This window comes from Orcinus orca, chromosome 7 (assembly GCF_937001465.1).
Source record: "Orcinus orca chromosome 7, mOrcOrc1.1, whole genome shotgun sequence".
Taxonomy (NCBI): Eukaryota; Metazoa; Chordata; class Mammalia; order Artiodactyla; family Delphinidae; genus Orcinus; species Orcinus orca.
Window position 1 is genome coordinate 69,128,522 of NC_064565.1, and position 13,617 is coordinate 69,142,138.

Here is a 13,617-nt window from a genome sequence, read left to right on the forward strand (position 1 = left end):
TTATGGTTCTTTGCCCACTTTCATATTGCCTTATTCATCTTTTTCTATTAATTATAAATTTTCTTTAAATATTTTGGATTCTAATCCTCTGTTGGTTATATATATATATATATATATAAAATATCTTCTGCCAGTTTGTGACTTGGACTTTTCCTTTTTTTTAAAGGTATACATTATGAATAGATGCTCTTAATTTTAATACAGTCAACATTACCAACCTGATCCTTTATAATTTGTACTTTTTCTGTCTTGTTTAAGAAATTTTTCCTTATGTGGAATTTTAAAATAAATTCTATTTTTTTTAATTCTAAATTTTCACTTTCACTTCCAAATCCTTAATCCATTTGGAATTTATTTTTTGGTACAATGTAAGGAAGAGATATATTTTAAAATTTATATGGATAACAAACTATCTGACTTTGTTCTACAGCTTTGTGTCTTTTTGATATTAAGGGAATAATGTGTAGGATGAGAGACTAAAAGAAATCTGATTTGTTGGGATTCCGCTCTTTCAATGCTAGGCAAATTTAGGAATAAGAGAAGCTGGGTAAAGGGAACAAAATTGCTTTATTGAATAATTCATCCTTTCCCCATTAACCTGTATTGCCAACTTGGTCATATTTTAGATGTCCTTATATGTGTGAATCTGTGTCTGTGTATTCAAAACTATTGCATCCAATTACATTAAAATATATTGAATAATTATTATATAATAGGTGGCATTGTATACCCTGGGGATAAAGCAGTGAATAACAATAGGAAATCTCTGCTTTTGTGTAGTTTATGGGAGACAGATGATAAAGAGATACACAAGTAAAATATATAGTATGTCAAAGGGTTATAAGTTGCTGTGGAGAAACTAAAATAGAGAAGGGGAATAAGAAGGGGGCAGGGGTGGAGAGAGCAGACATTGCTAGTTTTCAAAGGAAGCTTCACTATTAGGATGGCATTTGAGCATTGACCTGAAGGAGGTGAGGTGTGGTAGTGAGCTCTATTGGTAGACACTATACCAATGATATGCCATTTGCTATTGGTCTTCTTGTCTATTCCTGTGTGAATTCCTGTCTGAATTCCAATATCCTGACTTCTAATACCACGTGTTCTTGAAACTTACAAAAACGGAATCATATTGTATGTACTTTTTTAATGTGAGCTTTTTTTTTGCTCAATAAATGTAAGATTTATTTAAATTGTTGCTTGCAATTGTAGTTTATTCCTCATTACTGTATAGTATACATTTTATATATTCATTTTACTGCTGATAGGCATTTAGGTGGTCTCCAGTTTGGAGTTATAGCAAATAGTGCTGCTATGAATATTTATGTACATTTCCTTTAGTGAACATACATACTTATTTCTGTAGGTATATACCTAGGAGTATAATAACTGGATCATAAGTTATATACATGATCAGCAGTAGTATATATTGCCAAAAGTGTTCCAAAGGATTTGCCTGGAAAACAGTTTTACTCCTTCTCAGAATTATAAAGAGAGTAACTCTCTAATGACAATTTCAGGTTCTATAACAGGCAATTGGAGGTTATTAGGGATGTGGTATATTTCTGAACAAGGGACCTTTCTAACCCAACCTCAATCATACCTGTTCATAGAATTAACCATGATTAAAGCTCTGCCATTTTTTGTTATTGTTTTTGATCTCTTCGTGGTAAATTACTGAAAAATAGGTGAACTATAAACAAATGGTAAGATCTTTATGAAAATTTACAGTCAATTCTATAATATGGGGTATTTTTTATATTAAAGGAAGTAAACTATGCATTCAAACAAAAGTTAGATTTTTAAGATATTCTGTTCTTTCAAGGTCAAGCAAATCTATATAGGAACAAAAGAAGATGGAAAAAGAAGAATTCATGAACTGGTTCTTGCCTATATCTGTAGTCTTATCTCACTTACCACTCCCTTGGTGGCCCCGACACTCCTGCAAATTCTGAACACCTGCAAATTCTGAACTCCTTTCATTTGCCCCAAAGTTGCCATGTCTCTTTTGCTTTTATGCCTTTGTACAGATTACTTCGCCTCCACCTGTAATGCCCTCCTGTCCTCCTCCTCCTTCACCTAACTCAGACTCACCTTTCAGCCCTGGTTTCAGCCTCATCACCTTGGGGGATCCATTCCTAACAAACATATCTATTCTCTGTTGCCCCTAAAGTCTAATTTTAGTCATTGCTCCAGTCTGTGCTATAACTGCCTTTTAAAAGTCTTTGGATTTTTTATACACCCTGGTATCACTGTGATGATGACCACCCACTACCAAGTTAAGCAGCGTTGTCCTGGAGCCCCAAGTACTCGGAGTTCTTGGGAGTTTTCCTCTTTCCATGCTGGACTCACTGGCACCTCTGAGGTTGCCACTCCTTAAAGCTTTTAGTATATTCTGCCAACTTCTGGTCAAATTACCATAGGGTGCCCCACCCTGTGCTCAGGAAGCTAAGGGTTAAAATAAGAAGAAATTCTGTATTCAGAGATGTGTGCTTCTGGAAATCTTGCTACATTTCTGAGACTCTGAAACCCATTCAGGCAGATGTGAAGGATGGAAGGTTCCTTAATTAGGGAAGCTTTCATGGGTTATGTTTACTGTCATACCTTATTGCTGATAAAGATGAGAATATCCTGAGTTTAAATTTTATGCATTGTAGAATGACAATGATAAAATAGCTTTCTTTTCTCCGCCGAGTCCCATGGTAGAATTTGAAATTTCACTTCTTAGCATTACTGCCGTATATTAAAGCAACACTCCCTCTCCAAAAGATGCAGACACATTTTTGCTTGTCTTTGCAGGAAGCTAGTATAGTTTGCATAGTTTTCTCTGTTTCTTCCTGATCAGTAGCTGGCATCTGAATGCCTTCTTTGGACTCCTTATCACTGCTGCAATGCTTTCTTTCACCAGCATCTTGCAACTTTGATTTTTCTTGCCTCCCTAGAGTGTGTGATTTGGTGGAACTGTATCAGCAATGACATCACCACCACATTTGCTTTGGTGGTTGATGTCTTAGGTTATCAATGGAAGCATTGTGAAAAACCATATGGGGCAAGACCCATTTAGTTCAGAGAGTTTGTATAATACAAGGGTTGAGAATTCTCAAAGACCATGCTTCACTGGATGTAAAGAGAACCTCAAATATTATGTTCTTAAACTCGGTACTTAAGCCTCAGTGTTATTTCTCCTTGGGGGTTGGGGTTGAGAAGGAATTGATATAAAAACAAAGATAAATGATGGAATACATTCTCTTTAATGATGTGTTACATCAGATAAAACAACCTGAGAACTAATTGTTCTCAATCTTGGCAGGCCACTGAGTTTCAAATACACCTATTGAAATGATATGAATGAAACAGCCTTGAAAGTATTGGTAGCTGCTTTTGATGCAGTGGAATGTGTTTGTTTCTTATACAGCTCTGCAAGGGTAAAATGGATACAATACTTTTAGACAAGGCTATCTTCAGAAACTGACTAGGGATCATAATTCTATAAAACTTCAGAGTTACCTTTTAATTTTAACTTTGATAAATCACTTTGTATCTTTATCAAATCTTTGTTCAGAGATTTTCCTCATGGCTTTGTAAAATATCAGACAATAAGTTTAATTATGAATGGGTAAGGAACTACCTAAATATTTACATATGGAAATGGATACAAGATCCACCTGCTTTGAAATACCTCCTTCATCATATGCTGAAAAGAGCCTGGAATTCCCAGCCTTTGAAACACTTGAGTTCAGATACAGTCTCTCAATGATCCCACAAGAGGTTCCCCCTACAGCACGCTAATAGAGAGGAGAAGACATCAGGCCTAGCCCTCTCACATCAAACTTATTAATAATCAGAATATATCAATGTATTGGTTTTGGTTCAGTTTGGTTTGGTTTTAGTTTTATGTGTAATTTATTGGAATCACTAGTTGTTATGTTGGAAATCAGGGAAAAATACATGTAACAGAACAGATAAGGATGAGTTCTTCCACTGCTTAGAAACTTGTTCCACTTCTTTGGGTTGCACTAACACCAACAAAACAATATTGAAACAGGAAGATATGTGGTATCCACAGATTAGTACCCCAGATATGCCCTTATAAGGAAGCACATGAGGACACATGTGCTGGAACTGTGATCTAGAAGCCAAGTGAAATCAACACTACAACCATTTAGGGAAAAGAATCCAAAGAGAAATAGCACATCCCTAAATTGGATTGTAGGGCCTCAGACAAGACACTAAATTTGGCTTCTTTGTATTGTTGTTGAAATGGCTTCCATGACCCATCAGCTTTTTTGTTTGTTTGTTTTTGCGGTACGCAGGCCTCTCACTGTTGTGGCCTCTCCTGTTGCGGAGCACAGGCTCCGGACGCGCAGGCCCAGTGGCCATGGCTCACGGGCCCAGCCGCTCCGCGGCATGTGGGATCCTCCCGGACCGGGGCACGAACCCGCGTCCCCTGCATCGGCAGGCGGACTCTCAACCAGTGCGTCACCAGAGAAGCCCAATGACCCACCAACTTTAAGGTGAAACTTGAGCTCTTAGTATGCTGGATGTTGAGTACCACCTCATTTTTCTGAGGAGGCTTTTTGTTGGTTCCTCTGACCCAGGAATTTTAAACAAATGTTTTAATTTTGAATTTAGGCTCTGATCAAGCATCTACCAATATTACAGCTATCTTTAAGACAACTATCTTTCCCTGTCTCTTTACTTTTATGTAAAAGTATTAATCAAACTTGCAAAGTCAGGCACAGAGGTGTGCTATACACCATGACCGTGAATTCAGATGCTAAGTCTATAAAGTGGGTTGCTGGAACTCTTCGAAGCCTTAACATTATCTCTGGGGTAGATCTTTACTTTTATATAGGCAGGAATATGTGTAGAGGCAAAAATGGGGTGTTTCCATCCAGAGTCTGTTATCTTGCTTCACCTCCTTGCTAGATACATTTCTAATCTGTTGACCATGGCATGGTTCATGTTTCATTTGAAGGAGTTGCTTTTTCCTGAGAGAGAGGCACAATCCTTTTTCCCTGGGCACAAGTTATAAATCTTGTTTTTTCTTGTTACATTTTGCAATTTTATTTGAATCTTTATACAAAGGGATTTTACAGTAATATCAATTGAATCCATATAAGGAAAAAAGAAATCACATTTAACTCTATGACTCCTAAAAGATAAGAAGTATCTATTTAACACAATTTTGCTTCTTTGAAATAAACATAGTCACAACTGCATCCTAGTTCTTTGGCGTAAGCCACTGAATAAATCCAATAAAGCTGAAAGTTCATAACCGTGTCCATTTTATGCATGGTTTGTAAAGCTTTAAATGTTTCTGATGGTCTGTTTGTTCCATACTTAAAAATCAATCTTCCCCCATAAAAGAATCCCAAAACTAAGGTTAATTCATTCCAGGGGAAAAAGCAAGAAACCTAAATAAGACATTTGTTGTTTAAAAAAAAAAAAAAATGTCAAATTTGATACATTCAAAGGGGGAAATTGCAATTGATAAACAGAGATTTCTGAAGTCTAATAGATACATGCATCCAATTAAAACAGCGACTAATTTTAGCAATACACTAAATTCCTAATTCTGTTTTTCTATGTATCTATGAACATAATTGTCTAGCGTAACCAAGTATGAAGAAGAAAACAGAAGCAAAAGATCAAGACCTCAACTAACTTCTTAAATACTGACGCTAGTGTTTTCTTGAATACTGTACATAAGAAGTGCTGATTTAAAAAGTGATGACTGAAAAGTAAAAGGCATGGTGAGATCCTCCTCTAGCCTGAGGTGTTTGAATGCACATGTATATAAGAGAAAAACTTCACCACAGACCACATGTGAAGATGCATCTACCTGTGGGAATGTCAGCATGAAAGTGCTGTCATCTATGATTGCTGGCAGCTTAGGGGTCATGCTGTGTACACTGCCATTTTGCAGTCATCCCTACATAACAGAATGAAGGCTTTTCTTGAGAAAATGTGGCCAAACAACCCATCAGTTATGACTTTCAGAGGTAGAAAGTGAAGCATGCAGCATTTTGGCATGATGAGACAGGTCAAACGACTTCTACAAAGTAACGATGACAATAACTTAGATTATACACCTCAGCCTTTACCCTCTATCCTTTCACTATTCTATCTGAAGTCACATTTTTACTCTATAACTCTGGACTCACAATATTTTGCACTTTTGGATAGATGCATAAAATGAAATGCCAGGGCTCTCTGTATTCCCAGAGCTGATAATAGGGTTCTGAAGAAAATGTAATTTATCATATGACCCTGAGAACGGCACAGAGATTGGTCAAAGAAGGTTAATTTAATATGATCTACCAGTTATAGCATATCGGATCCCTTCTTAAATGATTCTCACTTCCAGTCTGTAAAACCCTGCAGGGGAATTTGTTATACAAGTTTACAATGTTATATACCTCTTTTAGTTATATTAAGACTATCCCCTTCAGGCACCAGGGAAGACTCATTAGTCTCAAATTCCAGGACAGAATGAACAAGTCTATCTCAACCTGTTGTTATCCTTCTGAAATAATTTCAGAGATGTCAATGATCTTATGCCCTCTACTCTATGGAGACTTGAGTTGAATGCTCTTTCTTCTCCTCTCTGGCTCTCCATCAACCAGAGCACTGCACCAATGACCATTTAATCAGCCAAATCAGTTCAATGTATGCAAGACACAAAATACATACAATTTAGCTTTCCGCAAAAATTTTGTAGGTACTCCTTCTTAGAAAGGGGTGCTGACAGTGGAATGGGAGGAAGATGGAAGGTAAAACATGGGAAGGGGAGAGAAAAGGGGACTTGGAAAGCTGGTGGGAGAAGAGCAAGAACACAGATCTGGAGAGAGTGGAGAGCATGATCGGGTGTGCAGAGTAAACAGAAAGGTACAGAAGGTCAAAACTAGGAAAGTAGGGGGTTGGAGGGCCAAGCTGTGTTCTTAAGGGCCTGGTGTGAAAGAAGAGAAAAAGCACAAACACTTTCAGTCGTTCTTCTCTCAAGGGCTGAGTTCTTCTCTCAAGGGCTGAGTAGGTTTCAGAGTATTGATTAGTGCCCCATCTCAGCTGAGTGCAGACATATTTGTCTCCAAAATGTGTCATGGAACTTCCTGGATGAAGGGAACTACAGCCCCCATCATGACAGCCTCTTGCTCTGAGCTTCCACTGGAATTTTAATTGGGACAGGGGAGGGAGGTGTGTGTTCGGTGTCTACATTTTTAACTATTTGAGGACCATACAATGGAACAGGAACCTTCAGATTCTCCCACAAAACAACCTCCAGTGATAGATTTGATACGATGGGTTTGGATTATAATCGCTAATGTTTACTGGGCCCTATGAGCCGAGTACTATGCTTTCCTCTTCACAGAGATGATCTCATTTAATTCTCAGACCTAGAGACGATGTACAGTTTTACAGCCCTCCATTCTACAGATCAGGAAACGAAGTCTTAGAGAGCTTAAGTAACATCTCCCAGCTAGCAAGTGCTGAAGCCAGATTTTTCTCTCTTAAAATGTAGACTCGACAAAGCGTATGTATTTGATTGTCTAAGCCCTAGCACTGCATCGAGAACAAAGGCCCAGTCAACAAATGTTTAACAATTTTGTAATTAAATTGGCCATCTGTTCATTATTAGAAAGAGGTTTGGATTCTTTTAAATTATGCAGTGATCATGTCTACTGACACATTAACATCTTAATGAAACCAGTGGATTTCCTGACCCTCCTGAAGCAGTGTATGAACTATCTTTCAGAAGTCACTGGAGAATAAAAAAGCAGAGTGTCACCTCTAACAAGGGCTTCTCTATAAAAGGGCCAGTTGAGACCCATACTTTCAGGCCTAATTCATTGAATCCCTCCCTTGAGTCCTTCCTAATGTCATCATCTAAAGACAACTGAAAACTCCATTCTTCATTGTAGGACTGTCCCTTTTCTCACTCCGTTTCATGAGCCTGGTCTGGCGTAGTGTTCCCATTGAATTCAAGAGAAGCTTAATGCTTAGATTATTCTAAATGGTACAGACTAAGATTATGAGCTGACCATGACTCGATAAGCAGATAAACAGGAATAGTTACAGTCTTAATCAGAAAAGTCTGCCATATTCTTTCACACTCAAACCTGTGCACAGAACATGTACACTGAAAAAATATCCTATGGATGTTTTAATTCCATGATAGTAATAGTGTACTCAATCTTTGCAAATGAAAAAAGAAAATTTTAAAACACCCAAATGTTTTGCCTTCAACAAACAACTTAAAGTGCCACTATGAAGGCATTATGCTAAGTGAAATACACCAGACAGAGAAAGACACATACTGCATGGTGTCACTAATACCATGAGTTGAAAAGTGGTTGCCAGGGGACCTGGAGGGTGGTGGGGGAAATAAGGAGAGGATGGTAAAAGGATACAGATGTGTAGCTATAAAATAAATAAAGTCTAAGAATCTAATGTAAAACATTGCAACTATAGTTGATAACACAGTATTGTATAATTGAAATTTGCTAAGAGGGTAGAAAATGTCCTCCAACAAAAAAAGATTAAATATGTGATGGATGTGTTAATTAACTAGGTGGTAAGAATCTTTTCACAGTGTACATGTATATCAAATCACCACAATGTACACTTTAAATATCTTACAATTTTATATGTCAATTATGCCTCAATAAAGCTGAAAAAAATAAAGTTCCACTATGTTAATGTTGTACTTTTTGGATCTGGATTTTATCATAGTGTCTCTGTTGCTAGATAAAAATTTTCAAGATAACGCATATAGGAAACAATGCCCTTTCCTTTAGTGAAATCTTAACCTAAAGTCAATATTAACTTGCATTTCAACTTTTCTGTATGTCTGGTGTCTGCTGAAACTGGTCACCACAGTTCTCAATATCTTATTAGTTTGAATTTTGCTCATGTTTTTTAAACACTTCCTCTATGCCATTGTATTAAATGCTTTTGATTAATCCTTAGTCTTTCTTTAGTCTCCACACCAGTGCCATATGCTAAGAAGCACTTTCTCCCATACTTTATAGGTGAGGAAACCACAGCTTACATGTCACAGCAGTTAGCACAGGGTGGAGGTGAGATCTGAGTCACCAGTCTGAGCCAGAGCCCATATTCTCACCCACCATGTGAAGTGATCTTCCTGGGTTAGCCACCTTATTAGATTTTTCAAGCCAAAGAGCACTGCAATCTTGCAAAGATCTGAGGAGCCCTGTACCATGCAGCCAACAGAGAGCCCGTGTGTGCTAGAGGATTCGGGAGGTAACATACTAAGTGATTTGTCATTATTCCTGGTATGGTGTCGTCACCTTCCCTAGAATATCTCATCACAAAATCATAATCAAGTTGGTAAAATTGTTATAAACTGAACCCAAAGGACTGCTTAGTCCCAGTTCTCTCTCTAGAGTAGAACAGCTGACACGGAACAACTGGGGTGAGTTTTCCTTGGGTCTGAAAAATAATATGATTTAAGGCAAGAACATTAAGCCACAGGGGATCAGGGTGTTAATGCCCATAAAGTAGATGTGTCAGGCCTCTTTACTTCTCTGGACCCAATTCTGTTCATCTCTGTACCAAAGGAATTATTCATTCATTCATTCAAGGCAGACTTATTAAATGTTTATTATGAACCAAGCCTTGTGCTAGATGTTGGGGTATCCAGACTGTAAGAGACAGTCCTTCCCATCTAGAAGCTTGTAATTTAGTCAGGGGAAGAAAGACAAATTAGTAATTCTGCGTGATGAGTACAATGATGGAAGTATACAGAATGTTCTGTGGTTGACACCTGTTAAAGGAACCGAGCCTAGGCCTGGGTGGGAGTGTTCAGGCATAGCTTCCTGGAGGAGATGAGTGAGAACCAACATGAGTCCTGGAAGGATGAGAACAAGTTATCCAGATAAAGAGAGGAGGGAAGTAGTGGGTGAGGAGGAGGGGACAAACGCATTTTAGGAGGAAGGAACAATATACAGAGCTTAGGGATGAGAAGGAGCCCGTAGTGTCCCTGCAGAACTGAAAGGAGATCAGAAGGGCTGAAGCTTTGTGGGTGTGCAGGTTGTGGAGGTATGTACCTGTGTGTGCACGTGGGCTGGCAGGTGAGGGGGGTGGAGTGATCAGGGGAGGTGGGGAGAGCCGCAGAGCTTATGAGGGACCAGTGGGTGAAGAACTTTGAATACCATGAATATCCTGACCCAAGAGCCATGGGAAATTGGGGAAGAAATTTAAAGAAGGGGCTGGCTAGAGCTTCCCTGGTGGCGCAGTGGTTGAGAGTCCGCCTGCCGATGCAGGGGACACGGGTTCGTGCCCCAGTCCGGGAAAGTCCCACATGCTGCCGAGCGGCTGGGCCCGCGAGCCATGGCCGCTGAGCCTGCACTCCGCAACGGGAGAGGCCACAACAGTGAGAGGCCCGTGTACCAATCAATCATGCCAGCCCCTTCTATTTTTTATTTTTTTTTGCGGTACGCGGGCCTCTCACTGTTGTGGCCTCTCCCATTGTGGAGCACAGGCTCCAGACGCGCAGGCTTAGCGGCCATGGCTCACGGGCCCAGCCGCTCCGCGGCATGTGGGATCTTCCCGGACCGGGGCATTCTGGAGACAATGTGGAGAATAATTTTTGGGAAGCAAGTCTGGAGATAAGCAGGTTGGATAGGAGGCTGCTGTACTGATCTAAGCCAGTGGTTCTCAACCTTGATTGGGCAATAGAATCACTTGAAGGGCTTGTTAAAATACAGAGTGCAGGGCTCCAGCCCCAGAGTTTCTGAATCGGCAGGTCGTTAGTGTGTCCTGAGGATGTGCATTTCTAACAAGTTCCTAAGTGATGCTGCTGCTTCTCATCCGGGGACCACACTTTGAGAACCACTGTTTGAAGCAATGCTGATTGCTGATTGTAAAATGCTGGGATTCTTCCTTACTAAAAAGAAGCTTTTCTTTCATGAGTATATATTTTGTAAAACATACTCGTTCTATGCAAAAGCATTTTTCATAGACCTGATAAACCAAATTCATTATCATTGTCCTAGATATTCTTACTTGTTTCCATTTCATCTCTTCTATTTTCTCAAGTTGAATTTTATTTGATACAACAGAGAAAAATCTCATGGTACATCCAGTAATTTGCAACAGGATTAAAAAGCTGAAATGTCACTGCAGTTGACTAAATCCTTTGTCTGACTGAAATACAATAGACCAATTGAAGGCTGTAATATTTGGGCTCAAATTTTAGAAATGAAACCTTGTAGAGGAAAAAAAAGTCTTATCTGCTTTACATGGATTTAAAAACCCACTCCTCCTATTCTGAGACTGGGGGAAAAAAGAGGTTATAACTGCAAACTGCATACAAACCCATAATCACAAATTCCTTTTCTTATCAAGTATCTAGAAAGAACATTATATCAAGGAGAAACAATGCCTCTTCAGAAAGGAAAAAAAAGGAACTCTGTTACTTTAGAACAAGGCCTGCATGTCCTAAGAATCAGTATAATTGAAACAAAAAAGTTCTGTGTTAAATTTTTTCATCTAAATGACAGTGAATCTGAAAAACTATCAGGCAGCTGCGACTTAATGGTGGACTATTCATGCTGCAGAATTATTTTAGCAACACACTGAGTCTGTTAGTGTTGAAACATATACCCATGTTGTAAGAAAGATGTGGTCAAAATTGTCCACATGTAATGGTTTACTGACACCATCTCTTAGGAGTTTACTTCCAGTGATTCTATGTGGACTCTCTTTCCTTCATTAATATAACACCTGAGGTGTGACTTTACCAATTCTTTTATCTCTCAGTATCAGCTATTTTCTTCAGAAAGCCATGCCTCATTATGCTTGTCCGGAGTGTCCCAGTTACAGTTTGGTAACATCAAAGTTGCCTTGAAAATGTAACGATGCCTCCATATTACTGAAGAATGTTAATCACCTGAATCTTAACAGAAGGCTAAAAACAGCTAGAATCACCAATAAAAGGGACAAATGAAGCTGATTCTATCAATTCAGGCATTCTCTCTTTGCTAAGTAACTCTGTGAACTCACAATTGGTTTCACTAGAAAGGATTACAGCATCTCAAGCTGTGGGCCATAATTATAATTACAGGTATGGCGCAGACTGCAGGAGCAGATGAGCTCATAAGAAACAAAGATTTGCTCTGCTGGATGATCTATCTTCACTCAAGAACAAAGAGCAGCAGCATAAATGAGTTACCATGTAAACAAATTGAGCGATCGCTAACATACATCAGAGTGCGCGTTTGTCAGCCAATATACACACCTCTCTGCTATGCTGAACCTCTCTCCACCACCTCCGTCATTTTCCCTGTTGGAGGTGAGTTTTGCTTCTCTGTCTTTTCCAGACCTCCTATTGGTGGGCAGGGGCTGATTCGGTAACAGTAATGAAGCTTTGTTCCCATCATCTTTCACCACCTGCCCCCAACCTCAGTCTATTCTGCTACCACCACAAGAGGACAACACAGCCAGTGACCCTGAATGAGAATATTAAGGCTTTATTTCTATCTCAGCTAGAAGGAGGACAGTCAACCAAACTTTTCTTTAGGGATCGAATACTAAAGTGATAGGCACTGATTTTATCTGTCTTTAGAAAGTCCTCTTTGGGTCCAACAGTGAATTAGGTTGGAATTACAGCTAATTAGAGCCACATGCTTTACTTCTTGACTTCCAGATTTATATGAAAGCAATTTACAGGGCTAGCAGCCAAGTCTCCACCGGCAAAGTGAATCAGAAGAGAACTGCAATTATGCAAATGAGCAAGAAAAGAAAAATAGAAAAGAGAAGAAGAGCTACAAGATCTAGTTTGCCTAATTGAGGTGGGGCAATTGTATCCCTTTTCCCTGCTTTGCTTGATTGTGCTCTCAAAGACTGGTCTAATCTGTGTGGGCTGGATGGCGAAGGACAGTGTTGCGGCCCACAGGGATTAGGGTTTCAGTATGGCCTTTCAGAAGACCATGAAGTGGATTAAAAGCGTTTTCAGCCAATCAAGGATTTTAACTTGGTATTTATAAGCCAACACAGGGCAAGATTGAGGGGTGTGGGCACTATTAAGGAATCTTAAGGAATGACATTTTAAAGTAAGAGTCTTGGGCTTCCCTGGTGGTGCAGCGGTTGAGAGTCCGCCTGCCGCTGCAGGGGACACCGGGTTCGTGCCCCGGTCCGCGAAGATCCCACATGCTGCGGAGCGGCTGCGCCCGTGAGCCATGGCCGCTGAGCCTGCGCGTCCGGAGCCTGTGCTCCGCAACGGAAGAGGCCACAACAGTGAGAGGCCCGCGTACCACAAAAAAAAAAAAAAAAAACAAAGTAAGTCTTTCATCTTTCCTCAACTATTTTTATTGTTGTATGTGAGTCAGTCAAATTCTTAAAACAACTTTCTTCATATCAGAAATTTGGCTTTGGATACAGAACTGCTAACCTGGAGGGTGACAGCTGGTAAAAGGGCATGTGTGTGTATGTGGGGGGGGGGGGTCATTTGTTAAAGTAATGAAAACATTTTTAAATGATGGGCAGCACTTTCTTAGGACTGTGTAGGGTGGGGAGGATCCTGAAAATATGCATAGAACGAGACTATGTCTTTTTCTACGTAGACTGTAGAACATACGATAGTCTATTTCTATGTCT